Below are 26,933 nucleotides of genomic sequence, written 5' to 3' on the forward strand. Positions count from 1 at the left end.
AATCCCTGTTAGTGCTGTCACTGATGCTCCCGCTTATACTATGGGATAAGACATAGACCAGGGAGCCTTATTTATAGGAGAGGGAAAGCTTTCTGTGACGCAGTTAGAATCCATAGAGACTGACATCAATCTTCGTCACTGAACAAATAGTTCCAGTTAACCCCTTTCAATACACCTTCAGTGAACCTTTGGTTCACAATTGAAACTGGGCTGGATTGGATCTTAACATCGTTGTCTATTTGTTGTATATTCCATCACCAATTGCTCTGAAGATGTATGTGGTGAGGGAGAATGATGGATGTTTTCATTTTGCAGGTTAAGTGGCTTTGCCTTGTTGTCCACGTGCAATGCTGTAACCACCTGCATCAATACACGACCCCCCCAAAAAAGACAAGCAAAATGTCATTACTGTGCTGATTGTACAAAAAAATGCTGAGCAAAATTGTGTTGGCCTTGTAGCGAAAGTGTAGATTTCTCACTGCTGCAATAAAACAACATTGTATGTTGAAGATACAAAGTTCTTCATTGCAGTTTATGTGCTTTAAAGCAGTAACATTTACATTTCTTGATTCAATTGACCAAAACTAAAATCAAATGTATTGTGTACAATGATGCCGTTCATTAAAGCCCATGGACTAAAGAGCCAGGGACAGAATGAATGTGACATTGGTTCGGAGACAGAGAGGAATGGGGGCAGTGGCTGTAGTGACTGGACCGGAGCACAGTGATATCCCAATGTCACCAGTATTTAGCTAGCACTTATTCTGACAGATGGAAAAAAATGTAATGCAGAGCAAGGAAAGAGATTATATTTGGGAGATGGAATGCCAAACAACAATATGAACACACCATGATAATTTTAAATATAATAGGAAACTATATTTTATGCAAACACTGTTTAATCATGGGGTATGCAGAATGATAAAATTGTTCATATACACACAGGATATTCAGAAATAAAAGCAGACAAAGATTTCAAAATAACAAGGTTTAGAGCTGGCTGAACACAACAGGCCAAGCAGCATCTTAGGAGCAGAAAAGCTGACATTTTGGGATTTCAAAATGTTAGGTGTATATGGATTTTACAGGATAATGATAGGAGGGATATAGTTCACCGCCAGCTGGTGCAGAGATGATGGGCTGAGTGACCTCCATCTTGTTGTAATTATTCTGAGATTTGTATGAAAATACTTCAGAGCCTGAGGGGAAACACTTTCAGTGAAGGGCACAGATTATGCCATCATGAGTAATCTATTTCCGTTGTCTCATGAAGTGCAGCTGCCTTGGAAATTTATTTTCAATCAAAATCAATTTCCTGAAATTCCTGCATTGAGGACGATATTCACAGAATATTTTTAATAAAGAAACAGACACTGGTGTAATACACCTGTTGTCAGCCCAATGGCTCTCACAGAATCAGGGATGGACGATATTGTCCAAATACAACCAAGTTCAACATCTGGACCTATCAAGAAAAGTAAAATTCTGGAGATTAAGGAAACCTGAAATAGAAGTTAGTGGAGAAACACAATATATGAGGCAACATCTAGAGACAGATATTGAGTTAACAGATCTGGTCTGTAATGAATCTATTCTGAAAAAGTCACATTGCAGATGCTGCTAGACATGATAATTTTTATTCCAGCATTTCTTTTCTTTCTTTGGACTGTCACAATTTGTCTGATCTGAATCACAACAGTGAAGCTGACATTTGAGTTGACCTTCAAGTATTTGTGAAAGATCATTAAAGGAGACATTGCAAAGTTTCTTTAATAAAGATCCCAAGTTTCGATGGTTTGTTACATTGAGATAAACTGCCATGAAAAGTTTGAACTCAGTGGCACTGATATCGCACAATCAGTCCTCTCATTGAAAACGATGTGGATCCTGAACTCAATGTCATACCGTGCTCCTGATTTCGCTGGGGTGACACTCATCCAGCAAAGTCTTACCTTTCTGAGACTTTGGGCTCAACTTTGAAAACATAAAATTTCCTGATATTTTTAATAGGACGCACTCAACCATGGGTTTTAGCAGGCACTAGCAAAGGCTGAGTTTATTTGTCATCACCAATAGCACTGGAGAAAGTAACAGTGAGCTGCCTTCCTGAAACACTTCCAATCCAAATGCTGCAGATATGCACACAGAGCTGTTTGTTAGGGATTCCAGGATTTTTTTTTTCAATATATTATAGTCAAGGAACAGCAATTTAGTGCCGATGCAGGACGACAAGTGACTTGAATGACTACTTTCAGAGACTGATTTCCCCATTGTCGAGTCGAGGACATTACCAGTGCAGGATTGTCTCCAACTTGCATTGATCACATTTTTGTTCAGGGTCCACAATGCCATAATGAGTGAAGTAACATGGGTGGCATGGCAAGTTACTCTGATCTCACTTCAAATGATGTTGGAACATGAGCTAAAACACTAAAGAGTGAAAGTACAGAACACTGTGCTCATTGTTCTCACAATATTCCAAAGCTTTTTTTTTGGTACGGACTTCCGATTCTGTCAGCAGATGTTTGTCCTATTTGTGAGGAGGCTAGTTGGTGTCTGGATTGCACTGCTTAGGAGGGTGGTTGAAGCAGGTAACATCCCAAACTTTAAAAGCATTTGGATCAGCACCTGGTGGTGTAGTCTCAATGGGCCTTTTCTCAATTGTATGGTTCTGTGTGGGAGCAGCCATGAAAGGTCTGATGTATTCTGAAGTACTGGCCAATGGTACTTGTTTGTCTGTTCCATCAACTGTGCTCAAGATGTGTTTCAAAACAGCATCACTCAGACAATATCAGCACTTACTCAGCTGAGGACAGCCCAGCTATCTCTGAAGACATACAGGATTTTTCAAATGGTCAGAGCAAGATTATTCCAACTGTTTATCGCCATTATTTTAACGAAACCAATAAAATGGATACAGCTTTCCCTCCATTAGAATAAAATATTTTAGCTGTTATGGCGTCATTCCTAAAGGATGAATAAACTCCTTCTTCCCATGCACACACTTTGAGAATGTATTTGTTTTCCTGCCGGTTTTTAATCCCCACTCCACTCCACTGCTGTTTCCATGATCTGGTTCCATGTTCGTGCCACTCGAATATGCATTTCCAAAGAGAATGTTTCTGTTTGAGCCAAGATTGTGAATGCTTACAAACTAACAGATCATATTCCTCAGCACCGCTTCACAGTCCTCAGTCCCTGCAGTCGTCTATGTCGTTATTCCAAAATATGTGGCACCATTCAGGTTTAGCTGATGAATGGCTAACACGAACAGTTCTTCAGTGTTGCCGGTTAGGAATTATCTCCAACAGGAGGCAATCCAAAAGCACCACCTTGATATTCAATGATATAATCAACTTCCAGTGACAAATATCCAGTGTGTAACTATTCATCAGAAATTCACCATATCATAGAGTCAGAAAGTTGTGAAGAATGGAAACAGAGGCTTCAGTTCACTTGATCCATACCAATTACATATACCCAATAAATCTTGTCCCATTTGCTAGCTTTTGACCCGTATCCTTCTAAACCTTTACTGATCACATACCCATCTTTTCAAATGTTGTTCTTGTACCAAACTCCATTACTTCCCCTTGCAGCTCATTCCACACACTCACCTCCCTCTGTGTGAAAAAGTTACCTCTGAGGTTCCTTCTAAATCTTTTCCAGCTCACCTTAAACTCGCACCCTCTAATTTTGGACTCCCCCACCCCGCTGAAAACACCTTGTCTAGATACCCTATCTATTCTCCTCCTGACTTTCTAAATATCAGTAAGGTCACCCCTCAGCCTTCGAATCTCCAGGCAAAAGCCTATTCAGTTTCTCCCTGCAGCTCAAACCTTCCAACCCTGGCAACATTCTTATAAATCTTTTCTGAACCTTTTCAGTTTTCACAAAATCCTTCCGATAGCAGGGAGACGAGAATTGCATGCAATATTCCAAAAGTGGCCTAACCAGTGTACAGCCGCAACAGGACCTCCCAACAACTACACGCAATGCACTGGCCAATAAAGGCAAGTTGTACCAAATGCAACAGGAGTAGACTCCCAACTTTAAGGGCATTTAAATGGTCATTGGATAAACATATGGATGATAATGGAATAGTGTAGTTGAGATGGACTTCAGATTGTTTCACATTTCGGCACAACATCGAGGGCCGAAGGGCCTGTACTGCACTGTAATATTCTATGTTCTCTGTGAAATGCTTTCTTTACTATCCTATCTATCTCTTAATCCACTTTCAAGGAACCAAGTGCCTGCACACCAGGGCTCATTGCTCAGCAATACTCCCCAGGGCCTTACCATGTAGAGTACAAGTGCTGCCCCAATTTGATTTCCAAAATGCAACATGTCAGATTTATTCAAATTAAATCTGCCTACCATTCCTTGGTCCATTGTCCCATCTGATCAAGATCCCATTGTACTCTGAAGTAACCTTTTTCAGTGTCCACTACATTTCCAATTTGGTGAACTTCCAGCTGGAAGTTTTCAAGGTCAATTAATGCCGGTCCAGCTACACTAAAATCCCAAATGAATTAAAAAGGTCTGATTTTCCAGAAAAAAATATTGATCTATGGAGCTAATTGCTGTCTTTGAGGTTGTGGGATATATTTGCAAAATGCAGTTCATGCATAATGTGAAAGAAAAAGACAAATCACAGCTCAGGCCACAGATCATTAAAGATAACGCAGCATTTTTTGAAGCAGCTGGAGGAGCACTCAAAATGCCATGCCCAGTGGGTGTTGACTTCAAGATAAGTGTGATTAATGTAGTTTTGTTTTTTTGATTGGAATAGACTTGTTGATGTGAAGGTCCTGTTTTTATGCTGAATGGCTCTCTGACCTTAATTTTTGAAAACAGAAAAAGCAGTCTCACAATTTCCATAATACGTCAGCTTTTGTGCTCCTGAGATGCTACTTGGTCTCCTGTGTTCATCGAGCTTCACACTTTGTTATTTGGATTCTCCAGCATCTGCAGTTCCCATTATCTCTGATCACAATTTCCATATGTTGTGAGCATCAAGTGGTGAGGATTACAATCTCCAAGACCACACAGCATCCTGGCTGGAATGGATAACATTGTCCATTCACTGACACTTCTTCAGAATCCTGAAAGTGTCCATGAAACATATGTTCGTGTCCCTGGGTTTCACCATCATATTCTGAATGGAAATTAGACAGAGGCAATAAATGCTGGTCTTGCGAACAAAAGTCATCTCAACACTCCAAATAAAAGTAATCTGTACTATTAAAGACATATATTCAGCCCAATCTGTTTACTAAAGCAGTTTTATTGAGATTTTAACATTGTTCTGTCTCTCTGATCTTGCTGAAAAACCATGAAGCTTTCCTGAGTATTTTCATAGTGTCGTTTAAAAATCGTTTTTGGAAGTTGTACCCATCATTCTGAAAGGTAGAGCCTTCGTGGCCATGTGAAAACTTGGATCAGCAGGAAGTGATTAGAAAAATCAAACCAAGTCCTCCATGCGGTGAGCTCTTGAATGATGTGGCCTCAAATAAACGTTCCTCTCCACCCCTTATAACATTGGTGTGTTATTCTCAGTCAAGAATCTGTCTGCCTCTCCCTTCAGAATATTCAGTGATTTATCCTCCATCTCTCTCTGGAAAGATTTCCATAAACACACAATCCTTTGAAAGGGTAAAAGAAATAAGTCACCATTGTCTAACTGAGATATTCTCCAGTTTTACAGTCCATCCACTGGTGGTAATCTCGTGCACAAATGAAAATAATGTTTCAGCATTCAACTTGAAAAGACTGATCGGAATATTTTGCGTTTAAACAAGATGGTGTGTCATTCGCCTAAAGTCCAATAAATCCAGGGCCAGTCTGGTCATGATTTCCTCTGAAGATAAATACTTCTCACAGGAATCAGTTCGGTGAATCATCCCCGGATGGCTTCTGATTTCATCATGCACACAGCCTCATGCAGTCTCACCATTACCCTGGAAAAGTGGCCAAAAAGTGTCCTCTTCGGCCTTGAAACTGCTCGACCATGCCCTGCAGCAAACCAGGTACTACAGCCACATCACCTTCCTTAGTACCTGCCTACGGAACCAGATCATCCCCATTGGACTACAGTCCACATTCAAGCCTTCCCAATTTGGCCCCAAATGTGACAATGTCTACATCCAGAACATTAAGACACTTCAGAAGCACCTTTCCCTGTGACTCCTGAAACACACACTCGCAGAAATGCGATGGCAACTCCAGGCACTGCAAACCAGCCGACCCCAGCTCAGAGCCTCCCTCTCTCAGACCTGCAAAGGACCTCTCCTTTTCTTTTATTCTTCGGAGGATCTAGAACCTGAACTCACAATTCTACTCAGCTTCAGTGGAGACAAAAAACCGTAAGTACAGTAAACGTCCTGGTGCCTACCATCCAAAACGGGCAACCTACACCTCCCAAATCCCCAACCCGACACAAGAACTCGCCCACAATGTGCCCGCCAGCTTTGGCCATGTGGCCACTCTCGGAGCAACTGGGGATGGCGGCACATCCTCCGCCGCAGGATACACCGTTTCCGGGACAGCGAATGCCACCACCTCCATTTCCATGTCCAGCACCATAGACACTGAGGACACACCTACCGTCAATGCAGCTGCCTCCTCCTACCCTGCTCCTCCCACCACCAGCGCAAATGGCACTCCACCCACCACAGATCCAACTCCGCCCATGCCCATGCGCCTCCACCCATAACCATCTCCGATGTCACTCCACCCACAGCCTCCACAGCTAGCAGCTCCAGAGGAGACAGAAACACTGAGCCCTGTCGAGTCTTCACCATCCCCACAGACTTCCCCCTTACTGAGGACAAACGATCAGTCCTCAGTATGGGGCTAACCTTTGTCTCCCTCCACGCACACATCAATCAATACCGGTCACGCTTGGACGTTGAGTAGGTTTTCCGCCGCCTCTGCCTCCATGCTTACTTCTCTAACCGTGAGCCGAACCCTCCCTCTACTGACCCCTTCATTCACCTCCAATGCACCCCCTCCTCCTGGGCACCATCCGAAGGTCCTCTACCCTCTCTCGACCTCTTCATCACCAACTGCCATCGTGACATCAAATGCCTCAACCTCTCCACCCCTCGCACTCACTCCAACCTCTTCCCTCAGAACGTACAGCCCTCTGCTCCAATCCCAACCTCACCATAAAACCCATGGACAAGGAAGGCACAGTTGTAGTACGGTGCACTGACCTCTACATCGCTGAGGTTACACGCCAACTCTCCAACACCACCTCCTACTGACCCCTTAATCATGACCCCACGCCTTACTATCAAACCATCATGTCCCAAACCATCCACAACCTCATCACCTCAGATGACCTCCCACCCACAGCCTCCAACCTCATCATTCCCCAACACCTGCAATGGCCGCTTCTATCTCCTTTCCAAAATCCACAAACCTGCCTGCCCTGGTTGACCCATTATCTCTGCCTGCTCCTGCCCCACTGAACTTATCTCCACCGAACTGGAATTCATTTTTTCACCCTTAGCCCAGGAACTCCCTAACTATGTCTGTGAGACCACCCAAACTCTCCATCTCCTGCAAAACCTACAATTCCCCAGTCCCCAACACTTCATCTTTGCCATGGACGTCCAGTTCCTATACACCCACATTCCCCATGCTTCTTCCTATCCCGCAGGCCCAACCAGTGCTCCAACGCTGACACCCTCATCCGCCTTGCTAAACTCGTCCTCACCCTCAACAACCTCTCTTTCAATTCCTCCCACTGCCTACAAAAGCGGTGGCCATGGGTACCTACATGGACCCAAGCTGTGCCTGCCTCTTTGTAGGTTATGTGGAACAATCCCTCTTCCATACTTACACGGGCCCTAAACTCCACCTCTTCCTCCATTACAGTGATGACGACATCCACGCCGCATCTTGCATCCACGAGGAGCTCAAACAGTTCATTCACTTCACTGATACCTTCCACCACACGCTGAAGTTCACCTGGACCATCTCTAATGCCTCTCCCTCCTTCCTGAATCTCTCTGTCTCCATCTCTGGCAACCACCCAGAAACCAATATCCATTTCAAGCGCACTGACTCCCACAGCTACCTGTAATACACCTCCTCCCACCCACCTTCCTGCAAAAATGCCATCCCCTATTCCCAATTCTGCCGCAACTGCTCCCAGGTTGATGAGTTCCACCCCTGTACATCTCAGATGTCCTCGTTTATCAAGGACGGCAACCTCCCCCGACTCAGTGGTTGAGAACTCCCTCGACCGCGTCTCCCACATTTTGAACAACTCATCCCTCACACCCCGTCCCCACCCTTGTCTGCTTTCCGGATGGACTACTCTCTCCGTGACTCTCTTGTCCGCTCCACACTCTCCTCCAGCCCCACCACACCCGGCACTTTTCCCTGCAAGCGCAGAAAGTGCTCCAGCTGCCCCTACCCCTCACCTCGATCCCAGGCCGCACATCTGATAATGTGCTAGACTGCATCTGCTGTTCCCATTGTGGCTCCGCTACATCGGAGAAACCAAGCGGAGGCTTGGGGACAACTTTGCAGATCACCCATGCTCGGTTCGCACGAAACAACTCCCCCTCCCATTCTGCAAATGGCATGTCCATCCTGGGCCTCCTGCAGCGCCACACTGATGCTACCTGAAGGTTACAGAACAGCAACTCATATTCCGCTTGGGAACCCTGCAGCCCAATGGTATCAATGTGGATTTCACAAGCTCCAAAATCTCCCCTCCCCCACTGCATCCCAAAACCAGCCCAGCTCATCCCCACCTCTCTAACCTGTTCTTCCTCTCACCTGTCCCCTCCTCCCACCTTCAGCCGCACCCCCATTTCTTACCTACAAACCTCATCCTGACCGCTTGACCTGTCGTCCTTCCCGGACTGACCTATCCCCTACCTACCTTCCCACCTACACTCACCTTTACTGGCTCCATCCCTGCCTCTTTGACCTGCCTGCCTCCTCTCCACCTATCTTCTCCTACGCAGCAGCAGCTACGCACTGATGATGTCTTCTCGACTGGAGACGAAACGTTTGCAATTCATTTGCCAAACTCGGCGAAAAAACCAACAGCCAACAACCTTCTCCTCTCTCCCTATTTATTCCAGAACCCTCTCCCCATCCCCCTTTTCTGAAGAAGGGTCTAGGCCCGAAACACCAGCTTTTGTGCCCCTGAGATGCTGCTTGTCCTGCTGTGTCCATCCAACCCCACAGCTTGTTATCTCACACTCTCCAGCATCCGCAGTTCCCATTGTCTCAAACCAGCGTATTCAGCTATGGAGCATGCGCACAGCTCATTGTGATTGTGAGCATGCGTACTGGGAGAGATAGCCGGAATGAAATGGTCCTCCATGAGAGCCACAAGCAGTGAATGCAGGTTAAAGGGGAGGGCAGTTTCGGTGCTGTATTCCAGCAAGAGGGCTGCGTGATTGCTCAGTTTAGGTCTCAGGTCTCAAATCGGGGTCTTCCAGTACCGCGTTTAGTTTTCAGAGAGCCTCGGGCTTCCTCCCTGAAAGAGGCCTAGACTGCCCTGTGAGAGGGAAAGTCCTGTCAGCTTTTACCCTGTCAAGCCACTTCAGAATGTGATTACCGCAATGAGAGGTGTTCTCAGTAAAGCAGAGCTCCAATGTGTACTCACTGGTCATAGGTCTTTCCACTGCGTATTGTGTTAGCACCCTCGCTGAATTTTGTTTTGCGTTTTTAAAAAGTCATTTTTGGCTTGAATCTGAGAGTTGAACGGTGACGTCTGGACTGTGAGCAGCTGTTGTGCTCCAAAAAATACAAAATCAATTATTGGCTTCTGAGGCCAGGCCTGGAAGTCGATTGCAGGTTGTTTCTTATTGGAAAACTGTGTAGACTCTTTTGGCCATTAATAAGGTCAGCATCTGGGAACTGGTGCCAGCAAGTCTGGGAGAGAATGTTGTCAAACAGAAGAACTTTAAAACTGGGCCAAATGCACATCTTTGATGCTGAGCTGGCTGCTGGTGTGACAGAGGCTCAGAGAAAGTGGAGGGAGAGAGCTGAACAGGTTGGGGACGTGTGGTTTGGATATTGGGGTTATTCTTCACCCATCACCCCCCCACAAATCCAGCCAGTTGTTTCTCTCATTGTCCCTCTTCCCCCACTTTACCCACTTCTGTACCTCCAGCCCCTATCCCACCCCTTGCTTCCCCCAGTATCAGCAAACTTCCAAAGATATTTCTGACATACTCTGTTACTTTTCTCAGGGCATTCAACAACTTGAAAACTGGATTGAAAATGAGAGACAGAGCAGCCACTGCAGAAGCTTCCAAAATCACTCTGCACTTTCTTGAACTGCTGCAATCCACGTGGTGATGTAGCTCCCATGTTGCAAATTGGTAAGGAGTTGTAGGATTTTCATCCAGTGGTGATAAGGTCGTGCTGTTTTTTGTGTCTGTTGTTGTCATTTTGTTCTTATATTCCATCTTCAACAGAATAGAAACATAGAAAATAGGAACAGGCACAGGTCATTGTAGCTTTCGATCCTTCTCCGCTAGTCACTTTGATCATGGCTGATCATTCTACTCAGCCTCTTCCCACTTTAGAGCCAGATCTTTTGATCCCTTAAGCCACGACAACTATACACGTTATCATCTTCTTGGAAACATCCAGTGTTCGGCCTTAACTGCTTTCTGTGGCAGCAAATTTCACAGGGTCACCAGTCTCTGTATTTTTTTTTAAATTTCCGCATTTCAATTCTTAACAGCCGAGTCCATGCCCCTAAGCTCCAACTCCCTGGTCATTGACAACATCCTTCCTGTATTTACCTAGAATTTTATTGGTTTCTGTGAAATCTTTCCACGTTCTTCTAAACTCTAGTGAATTTCATCCTAACCAATCCATCCTATCCTTATATGTAAGGCTTGCCATCCCAGGAATCAGTCTGATCAACTGTTGTGAACAGCCTCTGTAGCCAGAAATTCCTTCCACAGATAAAAATTCCAAATTTACACATACCATCCCAGGTGTGGTCTCACCAAGATCCTGTACAATTTCAGTAAGACATCCCTGCTCCTGTACTCAAATGCTGTAACCCTGCAGGTCAAAATACCATTTGCCTTCTTCACCCCCTGCTACACCTGCATGCTTACTGTCAGTGACTTGTGTTTTCCTAGTTTTGTAATCCAACTGGATAATCTCGAACTGAGACGCATTTCTCATTTAAATGACTCATTGATTGTATGAATACCTGGGATCCACCATGGACCACAGTTTCACACTGGTCACTGGTTGGCATACAAGAAATGACTGTTTATTCTGACTGTTTCTGTGTGCCAAACAGTTCTGTATCCCTGTGAATACCCAATCTCTCATGCTTTAAATTTACGTGCTAATCTCTTATGTGGGGACTTTGAATGCCTTCTCAAAGCCTACATAAGCCACATGCACTGCCTTTTCAACTCTAAATGTTGCATTTTTGAAACATTCCGGCAGTTTTGTCCAATATGATTTCCCTTTCATCAATCCAGACCAACCTAATTCTGTCACTGTTTTCCAGTGTTAGTCTCAGGTTCATAGTTCTCAGGCTTCTCCCACATCCCTTCTAAAACAAAGGGATAATATCAGCCACTCTCCAGTCATGTCACACCCACCCATATTTATAGATGATACGAATATTTCTGCAATTTCCTCCCTTACTTCCCACAATATCCTCAGATACACTAGATCAGGTACTGGAGATTTATCAAGCTTTATATTTTCTGAGACATTTAGCACTTCATCTCCTGTAATGTGAACTATTTTCAAAATATCAAAAAATATTTCTGCGTTCTCTAGCCTCCTTCATTACAACTTGTCCATGCCGACCAGGCTTCCCAAACTGAACGAGTCCCACTTGCTTGAGTTGGGTCCATATCCCTCTAAAGCTTTCCTATTCATGTACCTGTACAAATGTCTTTTAAATGTTGGAAGTGTACCTGCATCTGCCACTTCCTTTGGCAGTTCATTCCACATAGAAACGACCCTCTGTTTGAAACAGTTCCCCTTTACTGCCCTTCAAATCTTTCTCCTCTCCCATTAAAAAATACCCTCTAGTATTGGACTCCCCTATACAAGGGAGAAGACCCTTGCTGTTCACATTATACCCCTCACGATTTTATAAACCTCTCGAAAGTCACTGGTCAACCTCCTATTTTCCAGTGAAGCCCCAGTCTCTCCTCATAACTCATACCCTCCAGTACTGGTAACCTATAGACTGTAAGTGTGGCATGAAGCCACCCAGAGTAGAAAGTTAATCCAGCCACGAGAAGCATCACCTACCCTCCATCTCTTTGGCTCTTCGTCAAATAGTCTGGCAATAAGAACTGTCCAGATTTAGGCATGAACAGGGAACGTTTCAGCTTGCTTTCTCCAGCTCCCTAGTCTTGAAATCACCCTCCCAAATGAAAAGGGATCTTCCATTCACCTTATCTGTACTCTTCATGATTTTATAAACATATAAATCACCCCTCCATTCTTAGACTGCAATGGAAAAATGCCTTAACTGATCAAGCCTCTCCTTATGATTCTCAATCTCCATTCCTGGCAACTTCCTGCTAAATCTTTGCTGAATCCTCCCCAGGTTGATGATATCCTTTGAAGAACAGGAGATCTGAAGTGGACACATTACTTCAGAAGAGGCCTCACTGATGTTCTGCACGATTTTAACATGACGTCCCACGTCCTCTACTCAAAAGGTCTGAGCAGTGAAGGCAAGCAGGCTAAACACTGACTTAACCACACTTTCTTCATGTGACACCAACCTCACAGAATTAAGTGCCTGAACCCTGATGTCTCTCTGTTCAACAACACTAACCCCAAGGCCCTCCGTTTAATTCTACAAATACTGATCTTGTTTGTTTTACCAAAATGAAATACTGCACCTTTATCCAAATTAAACACTACCTGCCATTCCTCAGCCTCTTAACCCTATAAATCAAGATCTGTTTGTAATCTTGGACAGCCTATTTCACTGTCCACTATCCTGCCTATTTTGGTGTCATCTGCAAACTTACTGACCATGTCTCCACTATTCTCATCGAAATCGCTTTTTATTTCAAGTCAAACAAAATTGGAGCGATCACTGACCCCTGTGGAACACTTCTGGGAACAGGCTTCCGGTCTGATAAACAACCCTCCACACCAGTCCCTGTGTCCTGTCACTCAGACATATTTGTATCCAGTTGACAAGCTCCCCCCGAGTCCCATATGATCTAACTTTACTAATTAGTCCACCTTGTGGAACCTTGTCAAAGGCTTTACTCTTGTCAAAATAAACTACGTCCACCACTCCGCCCTCAATAATCTTCTTTGCTACTTCTCCAAAAAACTCAAATCAACTAATCATTCCTTGCCTCTCCAAATACATAAATCCTACATTTGACAATCACCTTCAACTACATACCCCAAACCGACGTCAGACTCAGGTCTACAGCTCCCAGGCTTCTCCTGATGTCCCTTAAACAAAGGCACAATTTTAGCCACTCTCCAGTGATCTGGCACCGCACCTGTAATTCTAGATGATACAAATATTTCTGCAAAGGGGCCCCATGTTTTCTCTTTAACTTCCCATAACATGATCTGATGCACTAGAGCAGGGCCTGGAGGTTAAAGTCAGAGTGTAATACAGCATGGAAACAGGCCCTTCGGCCCAAACTGGTCTGTGCTGACTATGGTGCCCGCTCAGCAATTTCTAATTGCCTGCATTTGGTCCACATCCCCCTCTAAACACTTTCCATCCGTGTACCTGTCCAAATGTGTTCTAAATGTTGCTATGGTACATGTCTCAACCACGTTCTCTGGCAGCCCATTCCAACAATGCTCCACTGTCTGTGTGAAGAAGTTGCTCCTCACGTCCTTCTTAAATCTGCCCCCTCTCACCTTAAATCTGTACACTCTAGTTTTCCATTCCCCATCCCTGGGAAAAAGACGACATACATTCATCCTATCTATGCCCCTCATGATTTTATTCACCTCAGTAAGGTCACTGCTCATTCTCCTCCATTCCAAGGAATAAAGTCCAATCCTGGCCAACCTCTCCTTAGAACTTGCATACTATTCCGAGCAACATCCTTGTAACTCGTCTTTGCACATTTTCCAGTTTAACTAGGCCTTTCCTGTGACAGGGTGACCAAAACTGTACACCACACTGCAAATGTGGCCTCACCAATGACCTGCACATCTTTAACATAACATCCCAACTCTTATATGCAATGCATCGACTGAAGAAGGCCAGCGTGCTAAATGCTTTCTTCACCACCCTGTCTACCTGTGATGCTGCTTTCAACCAACTATGTACTTGTGCTTCTCGGTTTCTCTGCTCCATGATATTCCTCAGAACCTTACCATTCACTGTATAACTCCTACCTTGGCTGAACTTTCTAAAGGCCAACACCTCACGCTTAGCAGTATTGAATTTCATTTGGCAATCCTCAGCCCACTTCCCCATCTGATCACAATCCCCCTGTAATTTTTGATACCTCAACGATACCTCTTAAGTTTGCAGTTGATACAAAATTACTAATCATGCCATATACATTCACATCCAGATCATTTATGGAAGTGACAAACAACAAAGATCCCAGTATCGACCCCCCGTGGCACACCATTCGCCACAGGCCTCCAGTCCAAGAAACAAAGTTCAGTCATCACGCTGTGCTTCCTGCCATCGACCCCAATTTTGAATCCCATGAGTTGGCTCTCCCTGGATCCCACCCAACCGAACCTTCATGACTAGGCTGCCGTATGGGACCTTGTTGAAGGCCTTACTAAAGTCCATATAGATAGCATTCGCTGCCCTAACTTCATCAATCCTCTTGCTTACCTCCTCAAAAAACTTGAATAGATTTGTCAGACATGATTTCTGTGCCCACATCCATGCTGACTAACCCTATTCAGATCTTGAATATCCCAGCTTTGGTTGATTGACTCCCTGAATATCATCTTCAATACCTTGTCTACCACTGGTTCACTGGCCTGTCATTCCCTGGCTGGTCTTTGCTACGTTTCCTAACCAATGGGACAACATTCGCCACCCTCCAGTCTTCTGGAATTTCAGTAGTGAGAAAAGATGAAGGGGAAAATCTCTGCAAGGGTCTCTGCAATTTCTTCTCCAGCCTCCCACAGTGCCTGAAGATGGACTTCATCAGATCCAGTGGATTTATCAACCTCAATGTGCTTTATGGCTGCAAACACCACCTCGATGGTCTAAAACATCCCCACTTGCTTCCCTTGTTTCCTTTGCATCCATGATTCTTTGCTTAGTAAACACTGAGGAGAAATATTCATGAAAAATCTCCCCCATCTCCATGAGCTGTTTTCAAACCAAAATAATTGTACCCCTGACTTGTCCCCCCTCCATTTCTTTCTCAACAGTAAAACCTGATGCAATATATTCCTTTCAAATCTCTCTCCTCTCCTGATGCTCAACACAGAGTTGACCTCTTTCATCTTCATGGAGCGCTGCTCACTCTCTCGGTGCTCTCTTGCTTTTAATGCACTTGTAGAAAGTGTTTGAATTATTCTTAAGCTTATCAACCAAGGCAGTTTCCTGTTGCCTTTTGCCGTCCTGATCTCCTGTTTAAGAATGTCCCTGACACTATTTACGCTTTCAAGAGATTCATTTGAGCCAATTTTTTTAATATCTACTAATTTATTTTTTTTAAAAATTCCTGACTAAAACCTGAGTATCTTTTTTCACCCATTATTCTCTGATCCTACCAACCTTACCTTTCACTCTTAGAGACGTAATGACTCTGAATTGTCACTTTTTCGAAAGCCCACCCTCCCAACTTATCAGACATCCTTTTACCTGCCGTCTACTCATGTCAACTTTTGAAAGTTATAAAAACAGAAGCTGCTGGAAAAGCTTAGCAGGTCTGGCAGCATCTGTAATGGACAAATCACAGTTAATGTTGCGGGTCTGTTAATCCTTCCTCAGAAGTGTTGAAAGTTCTTTTCTTATAGCACTAAAATTTGCCTGACTCCAGTTAAAGCTTTTACTTTTTCTGGAAGGCATATCCTGTTCCATAATTCTTCAAAACTGATCGTAATTCTGTCACAAGACTCAGAGTTTCCCTGTACTGTCACTTTAGTCACTTGCTACGTCTTATTTTTTTTTTCCATAGGAGCATCGATTTATTGATAAAAAAAAGTTTCTTGAACACATTTCACAAAATACTCCCCATCTAAACCTTTAACACAATGGCAGTCCTGGTAAATGTTTGGAAACTGAAAATCACCAACTATTATAACGTTGTTATTCTTACACATATCTGAGATCCCTCTGCATATTTGTTCCTCAGTTTCCCTCTGACTATTAGGAAGCCTATGGTACAATCCAATCAGATGGTTGTTCCTTTCTTATTTCTTATTTCTAATTTCAACATATGTTTTCATGGGATGATTTTTCAGAAACATCTCTTCTAGTGATGGCAGCAATGTTTTCCTTATTTAAAAAAAAATCCTGCGATTGGCCCATATTCGCTCCAAATCATTCAAATTCATGTACTGACCTGAATGTTTTTCAAACATTGTAACTACCCACATCCATCACTTCCTCTGGCAGTTCATTCCACACACTGAGCACTCTATATAAAACAAAAAGATGCCCGTCATGGCTTTTTTAAAATCTTTCTCCCCTCATTTTAAAAATTTGCCCCTGATTTTGAAATCCCCCACCTGAGGGAAACGACCTTTGGTATTCCTTATCTGTGTCTCTCATTATTTTATTAAACCCGCATAAGGTCATCCCTCAACGTCTTACCTTCCCGTGAAAGAAGTTCCCGCCAATCCAGCGTATATTTATAACTCAACCCCACCATTCCTGGCAATATCGTGTTAAGTTTTTTTTCCAAACCCACTCCAGTTTAACAATATTCACTCCCATAACAGGACGACCAGAGCAGCACACAGTGCTCCAGAAGAGGACTCGCCAACATCACTTCCCAACTCCTGTACTCAGAGGCCTGAGCAATGAAGACAAGTGTGCTAAATGCCTTCCTAACCACCCTGTCTACCTCTGATGCAAATTTCAAAGAATGATGTACCTGAAACCCGAGGTTTTTATTTTCTGATCTGCAACACTACCCAGAGTCCAACCATTAATTGTGCAAGTCCTGCCTTTGTGAAGTATTGCATTTTGGGAGAACAAACATTTATCCAAATAAAATTCAATCTGCCATTCCTCAGCCCATTGCTCCAATTGATTAAGATCTCTCTGAAATCCAGAAAGCCACTAGGCCATCTCGCTTGTTATGACAACAAATAATCATCAAGGAGAGGATGTTCTGCTTCATTTGTACAAGGAAGGGGTCAGACCAAATCTTGAATACCGTTTGCAGGTTTTGGTCTTCTCTTCGTTTATTCAAAGTGGCTCAGAGGAGGTTTACAAGATTGAAACCTGGAATCAGTGGGTTTTCTGAGGAAGATGGATTGGGCAGGAAAGAGAGAAAAGGATTTGTCAGGAGCTGCTGATTAAAACAGGAAACTGACGTGAGCCAGGATATAGGGTGTATTGAAGTAGAGTCTGTTTGGATTGAGCTGAGAAACACCAATGGACAGAAAATGACCTTAGTGCTGCATATGGACCCCAAGCTGCAGTAATATTTTGGAAGGCATTAGGGTGGAATTGAGAGATATGAGGCATAAAGTTAATTACAGGTGACTGCAACCTACTTATAAATTGTCCAAATCACACTGTAGCAGTACAGTGCAGGAGGAATCCTTAGTGTCTATATGGTACAATTTTATGAATCAACATGTTGAAGAAGCAGATGGGTATTGTATAATGAGGATGGAAATATTGACAATCCAGTTGAGTATGGGCCCATAAGGATGAGGGACCACAATAGGATAGAATTCTTCACAAAGCTGGAGAGTGATATTGTAGTTTCTGAGATTTGGGTCCTGTAATTAAATGAAAAAATTTGAAATGGTATGAGACACGAGCCAGTTGTGATAAATGGTGAATCAGTGTTTAAATGGATGGTGGGAAAATGGGTAATGGCAAATGTTGAAAGAGGACGTGGACAAGCTGTGGAAGTTCTTCATCGCAGCCTGGCGTAAGAACAAAATGGGAAACATGATCAAACCACAGCACAGAAAGGGAAATGAACAGGTATTAAATTTAAGGAAGCAGCATACAAAATTAGGCCAATAAAACAACTGACAACAGGATTCGGAGCAGTTTAGATTTCTGCAAAGGAAAACAACGGGATTTAATCAGAGTGAGAAAACAGAACATGAGTGCATGCTGCAGGGACCATACAAACCAATAGAATTTTGTTTTATATTCATTCACAGGATGTGAACTTTGCTGGCCTGGCCAGAATTTATTGCCCATCTGTGATTGCCCAGAGGGCTATCAAGTGTCAGCTGCATTGCTGTATGGCTGGAGTCACATATAGACCAAACTAGGTGAAGAATAACAGTTCCTTTCCCTGAAGGATATCCGTGAGCCAGATGATTTTTTTTTTTCCTGAGGATTGACAACGGTTTCATGATCATCATTAAACTCTTCGTTGAAGATTGGTAGTGAAAGACTGGTCACGAAGAATATGGGCTCTCCTTACAAGCAGAAACAGTGAATTTATAATGGGGTACACGGTGATCGCAGACCAATTAAATATGACTGAGGTTTTCCATAAGGATAACGTCCCAAAATTAAGGGGATCTCAGGGTCTAATAGGACGGTGGAATCACTATTAGTAGGAAAATGATACTGGAAAAACTAATGGGATAACAGGCAGATAAATCCCCAGAGACTGATAACCTTCATCTCAAAGTACTGTAGGAAGTGTCTGCAGAAATAGTAGATGCACGAGTGGTTATCCTCCAAATTCTATACACCGTCAGTTTTTTATGGGTTGGAGGATCGCTAATGTAACCCCAGTATGTAAGAAGGGAGTCAGAAAGAAAACAGGGAATTTGCATAAAATTGGTTGGAAAAATATGTTAGGGTCAGCTATAAAAGATGGAATAACAGAGTACTTGGAAGATAGTGTCAAGATCAGGCAGAGCCAGCAGAGCCTTTTTCCGTGCTGCAGACTCTGTTGGGTGTGAATTCCCTCCACGCCGCGCACCATCCTGACTTGGAAATGTATTGCTATACCTTCAGTGCTGCTGGTTCAAAATCCTGAATTCTCTCCCTAACCGCATTATGTGTCCATCTACCATTCATGGACTATAGTGGTTCATGAAGGCAGATGACTGCCACCTTCTCCATGACAACTGAACTCAGCCAGCAATGCCCACAGGATGTTTTTAAAAAAACAATCAAGGTCAAGTGAGAATGTGGAATCCAAGCATAAATAGATCAGCTTTGACCTTTTTGAGGCTCGAGGGACAGAATGGACAACTCTGATTCCTAATTTGTGTGTTCTCTACTCCGATTTAAAATTCATCATCCCACTAGGAATGCTGTATTCCCTGTAAGTTAGAAGGATGACAGCTGATGTGATTAAATTTTTACCAATGATAATTGAAGCTGTTTGGGGTGTAGAGAGGAACTAATCCACTGGGTGAGTGAAGTGGGAGCACAAACCCTGACCCCCCCCTCACCCATAATAATCAGACAAGACTCGAGTTTCTTTGTCTTGCGGTTTATTCAAGCAAAGGAATGAGGAACAAGTGTAGGCCACTCGGCCCCTCGACCCTGCTCTGCGACTCTATAAAATCACTGCTGATCTAATTTCAACCTCAGCTCTATGTGCCTGCATATCTCAGAATATCTTTCATCGTCTTGGTCAGCAAGAATCTGCCTTTTTTTAAATAGAAAGATTCTGCATCCACTGCCTTTTGACGAAGGGAATCACAAAGGTTCTCAGCCCTAAGTTCTAGATCCTTCCAGAAGAGGGACCATGTTTTCTCCATGCATCTGGTCAGGTCCCCTCAGAATCTTTCATGTTTCAATTTAGTCTCCTCTTTCTTTTCTCAACTCCAGAGGATACAGGCAAGCCTGTCTAGATTTTGCTCTAGATTTTCTTTTCAGGCAATCCACTCATTCCAGGTATTAGTCTACTGAATTTGCCCCGAAATGTTTCATAACCTTCTTTAAGTTGGGTGACCAGAACTGAACACAGTACTCCAAATACAAATCTCACCAGTGCAAAAAGGGAATTAATTATCGAAGGGAGGACCATGAATTCCGACTTGCTTGCAGGAATGCATTTTCAGCAAGCTTCGGTCATTTACACGTATCTAGTTACAGACTGACACAGGTTATGGTCAGATAGTTGTACGGTTTGTATTGTTACACTGACAGCATTGTTGTGGTCTCACTCAAACCTCCCACTCTGGCTCTGCACAAGTAATGATTGGCTCTGCAGCCAGTTCCCACAGCCTGATTTGTCCTGTATTTTTCATCTTCTGTCCTTTCAAAGTTATCAAATGATCCAAGTGGAATAGCTCAGCAAGACTGACAACATCGTGAAGGAAAAAAAACAGAGTTTCTGTTTCGGGTCCGGTGACCCTTACTCTGAACTTGAGAAAGGGTCACCAGACCCGAAACATTCACACTTTTGTTTTCATTCACAGATGTTGTCAGACCTGCTGAGCTTTTCCAGCAACTTTTATTTTCATTCCTGACTTACAACACCCCACAGTTTTTTTGTGATCCAGGTGACAATCCGGCAGCTTTAATTCTACTTTTAACAGTAAATTTACTTTCCAGGAAATTTGAAAGGGAACACTTACGGACAGGCAGCTCAACTCAAACACTGGATCAAAAACTGCCAGGAACACTTAATTCTCAGGAGCTTTGAACATGGAAGGAACAAGCGTCGTTTACAGTGAAGAGAAACCATACATGTGGTCTGTGTGGACAAGCCTTCAGTCAGTTGTCTGGCCTGTCAGTCCGTAAATGCATTCAAAACAGGGTGCCAACAATGACATCAAGCAGCACTTGCTTTGTAATATCATAGTGATGGATCTCAGTTTGAGTTAAGCAAGGGCCACTCATCTCCTCTCCTCCCTACATTCTTGGTGAAAACATGGACCAAACAGCTGAATTCCAAATGTGAGAGTGACTATCCACTATCTTAAGGCTCCATTTGACAGAGCATTGTATTAAGGAATCATAAGAAAGCTGAATTCAATAGGAACCAGAGAATATTATTCTTCCTTGGATAGCTGGTTTTTGAAAACATTGTGTCTTCAGACCTCACTGGATTGAAACAAGGTGAGTTTATTCAAACTTGTACCACATACACGTGGAAGAGGTCTATAAGCCTAGCTTGGAGACACTCTTCCATTTACAGCGACTCAGAAACAGCATAGTAAGGCATTTTCATGTCAGAATGGTTGAATGCAACATTGATGTAAACTAAATTTATATGTCATTTACTTCCGATAAAACAGGATGCTGTTCAGTTTCTGACAAAGTTCTGAGTCCTCTAATTTCAACAGGACTGCCACTTGCATACTATCTTCAGAGCTTCTGAACCTCACCATCAGCTCACTGCTGGGTGAGTAATAATTACATGACTGTTATACAGAGAGTTTCAGAGCCCTAAGTAACTGTTGATGTTTCGCTGTTCTGGACCTGCAGTTAAACTGTCTGTGAGATGTTAATGTGAAAACATCCCATTCATTTGTATACTTCTATAAATTAAAGTCTTTTGTCTGCATTTGATTCCTACACAGAGACTTTAATTTATAGGAGTAAACTCTTATCTACCTTCACATCGGTATGCAGACACTGCCCTGAAGCGTCCTGCCCAGCTAGGAATTCAGGGTAAAGCTTTTTGTAACTCCCTTTCTTCTCACACATCGGTATGCAGGCACTGTCTTAAGCTTCCTGACTGAATTAAAATCCGAATCAAACTGTTTCAAATAGGGTTAGGTGGGGAAAATTTGTAAAGGTGTGAAACCTCTGAAGTACGTAACTTCTGTCACTGACAAAGGGGCCAGGGCATTGACTTTGTTCTCACCAGACACACTGGCAACTTGAAATCAGAATCTGTCCCGGGCAATCTGTCTCGAAATCGCCTCCTGCCATTAGCAGCTACTTCACTAGCAATCGATACTATATCCTGATCTTTTATGTTGTTGATGAAATAATTGCTTGGTATCCTGTTTTTGTCTGTTGTAGTAATTGTTTTATGTATCATGTCATTGTAAATTGTGAAATCGTTTTATGTATCATGTCTTTTGTAAAGTATAAAAAGCAGGGACTGTCCGCTGCTCAGGGAAAATTACTTGTGAGACTCTGCACTCTGAGCACAGTGATTATCCACAGCTTGTACTTGGTAACAAAGGGATTTGTGTTTTTCTAAACAGGTCAGTGTCTTGTTATTGCAGCAAGTCCATGAGGGTCTCCAAAAACGAACTTGACATTTGGCGCTAGAGCAGGGTTCCAACATGTACAGCAGTCTCACGTGTCGAGCTGAATGAGTCATCGTTCGAGTGTCAGTGGAGTGAGACGGACGGACCCGCAAGATACGATTCAGCTTGGTCTCTCTCACTAACCTGCCATCCGTGCGACCCTTCATCCCTGCGTGTCTCTGTACTGATGGAACCCGAGACAACTCACGGTCTTGAACACTGCTAAATCCTAACGCCTGGAGGTTCAAATCCCCAGGTGAGTAAAGAAATCCGGGAGGTTCGAGTCCCTGGTGGCCGGGGTTGGAGTCCCCAGGTCAGATAACTGATATTTTTTAAAATCCGGGAGGATAGATTTCACCCTGTGACCGGGGGTGAAATCCTGTGTCGGGCAATGGGGAAAAGGTAGGGCATTTAGTGTAAGACCTAGGTCCAGTGTAGTTACAGTGTCTGTCTGTTTCAACCACCCTGCCTGAGACTGGCTGTTAAGAGGGGAAATCCCCCACGCGAAGGTCAGGACCCTGAAGTGGGTGTTGAGACAAAGTGCACTGCAGTAGTATAAAGGGATAGTAAAAATGAAAGCGCTAATAAAAAAAACAGCAAAGGGAAAAATGGGACTAACACTGGATAAATCAGGTGTCAGCACTCCTTTACATCGATTCTGCCGGGATAATCCCGAAAATGAAGCACAGTACAGACGTCTGTCAGCATGCTTAAATAAAAGATTGGGAAATGAGAATTGGCCATTGGGGAGAACGGGGGATATAGATCTATGCACGAAAGCAGAAGAGGCACTGGAAAGGGTTAATGTCATTCTAGAGAAAGAGAGCTGAGGAGCTGACTGAAAAATCAAAACTGGCCAGTTGGGTGGATAATGCTCGTAGGAGAGGGATCAGTGCCTGTGATAACGAGGGGAAACCAAAAACTTGGGAAGTTTGAAAACTGCAGTGTGAGGATCATGAGATGAATGAAAGGGAAAGAGTTAACCAAGAAAGACAGGAGAGAGAACAGTGAGACAAAGATCGGGGGCTAGAGCGGCAGGCCGCATTGACAGAAAACAAAAAATCGGAGGTACCTCCTGACATATCTGGCGTGCCGATGTTGTTCCAAATTAATGACACAGATGAGCAAGACCGAGGAGAACTGGGGAAGGCATCCCTCTGCCTCATCGGGACTGCTGCTCCCCAAGAACCCAACCCGTTCTCGGCCAATCTACATCTGCAGTCACCCCAACACTGCCATCAGCCCCAGCAACCGCCACTGTATGCTGCCCAAACTAAACCTCCCATAGAATCTCCAAGCCCTTCAGTAGTCAGCCCACATGGATCCCCTGACAAGCCCATGGCTTGTACAGACCCTACCTCCTGTCATACCAGATCTAAAACAAAACAGGGAAACAGGAAACAGGATGCAGACCAGACGGTCAGTGAACAAAAGAGGGACGACAGGATCCTTTTAAAACCCGTGAGAAGCCCAGGAAGACATAAGTCCTGGGTGCAGCCTACTTGAACCTCTAACTACTGTTTACTGTTTCCTGGCGATTCCACAAGTAGCGAAGAATATGATCGTCCCAACTCACATGCAGAGGATAGTGAATGTGAGGACAGAGTTTGGAAGAGATCCTCGAATAGCCATCCCCTAAAGAAGGACCCCGGCAGAAAAAAAATCACCAGCAATTCCCTAATCGCACGTCCCTCACCCGGGCCCAAAATAAGGGGGTCAAAATGCAATGCAAGTCGATGCCCCTAGGAAGCCACAAAAGATGTGTTTAATTATGTCAAGGGCCCCTGATCGAGCCTGTGCTGCATCTATGCTGCGTTCTCCAGCCCTCGGGGCCAGTCCCAGGAACTTGACCTCCCTCAACCCTATCTGTGCCGCCTTAGGGTTTACCTTCAACTCGCTCTTGCACAGGAGTTGTAACAACTCACTCAGTCGGGGGCCATGTTCCTCACTATTGTCTGTGAACAACAGGATGTCATCCACGTACTGTACAAGCCTGTGTGGCTCACTGAAATCTTTTAAACAGTCTGCCATACACTGGTGGAGAATGCTGGGGCTATAATGGAAACCCTGTGGCAGACAACTCCACGTGCACTGTTGTCTTGTAAAAGTAAATGCGAATTTGTACTGGTCCTGCCGAACCGGGATAGACCAGAAACCATTCGAGATATCCAGCACTGTGAAATTCCACCCCACCCCCCCGCTTTAAGGCAGGAGAGCGCCTTTCCATCAATGGCACACGCCACTGTTTTGAAATTCACGCCCACTTCTCCAGGTCATGGATACCTCTTGAAACTTGCAGTTTCTCCCACAGCTGTGGCTCCACTGGGTCCTAGGGCCCACCTGCAACATTAATTCTTTTTTTCCCAAGAATTTCTGATTTTTGTACATGGTAAATTTGGTTATTTTTTTACCATGTATAAATCCAACTCTTGCTTGGTAATTTTTTAAATGAACTGGAGCTTTTTTCTCCTCCTTCCACTCTCTACGTTCAGGAGACCATTGCATTGTTAGTGCCCATACTGCCTCCCTGGTTCGGTTTGGTAAATGGGATATGGTGACACTGAGCAAATGAGACATGACACGGGGCAAAGATTCCTCCTGTGTGCTCACCCTGTTGCCCTTCCTCCTGACTGACAGCAATCATCATGCGGAGTGGATATTGAAACTGCCCTACCCCGTGTGATACTACATCACTTACACACACACAGACATCATACTGAAACTGACAGGTTTACAATAGGCCCTTTAAACTTGAATTATAACGACCAGTTGCTTACTACTCCACTCGCCTGGACACTGTATCTCAGGGATTAGCCCCTTGTTTCCAGGTTCTCCCTGCGATTTGTTCCTTATCTCTTGCTACTCCAGTATTAACCCAGTCACATTTCTGAGCGAACCCCCACATGACTGCCTGCTGAGGAACCAATTTCTAACCTCTCCACGCCCGGCCCTGACAGATGCCCCACTCCCTTCTCCGGATCCAGTGTGGATTTTTAACGTCCTCACGTACACCCATCCAGGATTCCCTGTCTGTTGAAAACCTCCAGGCAATCCTCCTCCCTAAACAGTTTCAGATTTAAAACTAAACAATTGGCTATTATCAAATGCGCTGCCCATGCCTCTGATTCAATAGTTACTCGGGGCAGCGCTCGGGCTGATCTGGCTGCTAAACAGGCTGCTGCAGACCAAATTTTTATTATACCCTCTATGAACAAGCAGGCGGTAAATCGCATGCCTTCAGACAAGACGGGCATGCCAGATATAGTCACTGTTCGGCACTTACAGGGGGACGCCCCTGCTTCTGAAAAGATTATTTGGAAGGCGCATGGATGTTTGCATTCTGCGTCCTCAGGCCTTTGGGTTACACCAATCGGCCAAGTGTGTGTATCTGATACTTCAGTACCTATGCTTGTTGACTGTCTGCATTCTGACACCCACCTTGGCAAGGAGGGAATGAGTGGTAATATGCTCCGTACCTGGTGGGACCCCAGACTGACTGAGGCAGCCCAGTCTCGTGTAGCATCTTGTCTCACATGCCAGCAAAACAATGTGGGTCAGTGGGTGAGATACTCACCAGGAAAATCACCCTTGCCAGGTGGACAGTTTGAATGCATTCAGCTGGATTTTATTGAACTGTCACGCGTAAACTGTTATAAATATTGTCTTGTCTTTGTAGATGTATTCAGTAGGTGGATAGAAGCTTTCCCAAAGACAAACAACAAAGCCCCAACACGAGTAAAACTGTTATTAACTGAAATAGTACCAAGGTTTGGAGTACCGCGACAAATTAGTTCGGACAACGGCCCTCACTTCGTAGGGAAAATTAACAAGGAACTGTGTGGTACATTACACATCCAACAACAATTCCACTGTGCCTACCACCCTCGGGCAGCAGGGATAGTAGAGAGAGCTAACGGGCCACTTAAAACCAAACTAACCAAGTTGACATCAGAAACCGGCCTGAATTGCTTAAAGGTTTTCCCACTGGCCTTGTATCACATGCGAATAACGGCCCACTCCACTAGTGGGCTCTCAGCAGCGGAAATAGTCTATGACCGACCCAGCAGAACAACATGGGATGCCAGTACCAACCCACCCACCAAAACTGACCTAAATGTGATGGGAGAAGAAATGCAAAGCTACTTCCAACCACTAACATCATCTTGAAAGTTTCTCCATTTGCAGGGGAAGTGCGCCTTCGGACCACCTCCGCAGACACCGGAACAAGACGTCGAGATTCAGGATCGATCTTCGTGGCTGCAGATTGGAGATTTTGCACTTGTCCCGGACTGGGATCACCCCAAGCTTGGACCAAGGTGGAAAGGACCGTACCAAGTGTTTCTTCAGACTCCACCAGCTCTTAAAGTTAAAGGACAGAATTGCTGGATCCACTTAAGTGACTGTAAACAATGGATTTCCTCATCGGTGTGCAGTTAACCATTGGACTGAGTGTTATTCTGCCCATGCATGGCCAGCAGGACATTCTGTTTAATGAAACACACATCCGGATGCACGGGAATCGGACAGCATGTTACCCACTGGCACGATCTGTAGAAGCATGATTTGTGGCGACACCTGCCTGGAACCCTAGTCAGCTTTATGAAATAGAG

The sequence above is a fragment of the Stegostoma tigrinum genome, unplaced genomic scaffold, assembly GCF_030684315.1.
Source record: "Stegostoma tigrinum isolate sSteTig4 unplaced genomic scaffold, sSteTig4.hap1 scaffold_54, whole genome shotgun sequence".
NCBI classification, from domain to species: Eukaryota; Metazoa; Chordata; class Chondrichthyes; order Orectolobiformes; family Stegostomatidae; genus Stegostoma; species Stegostoma tigrinum.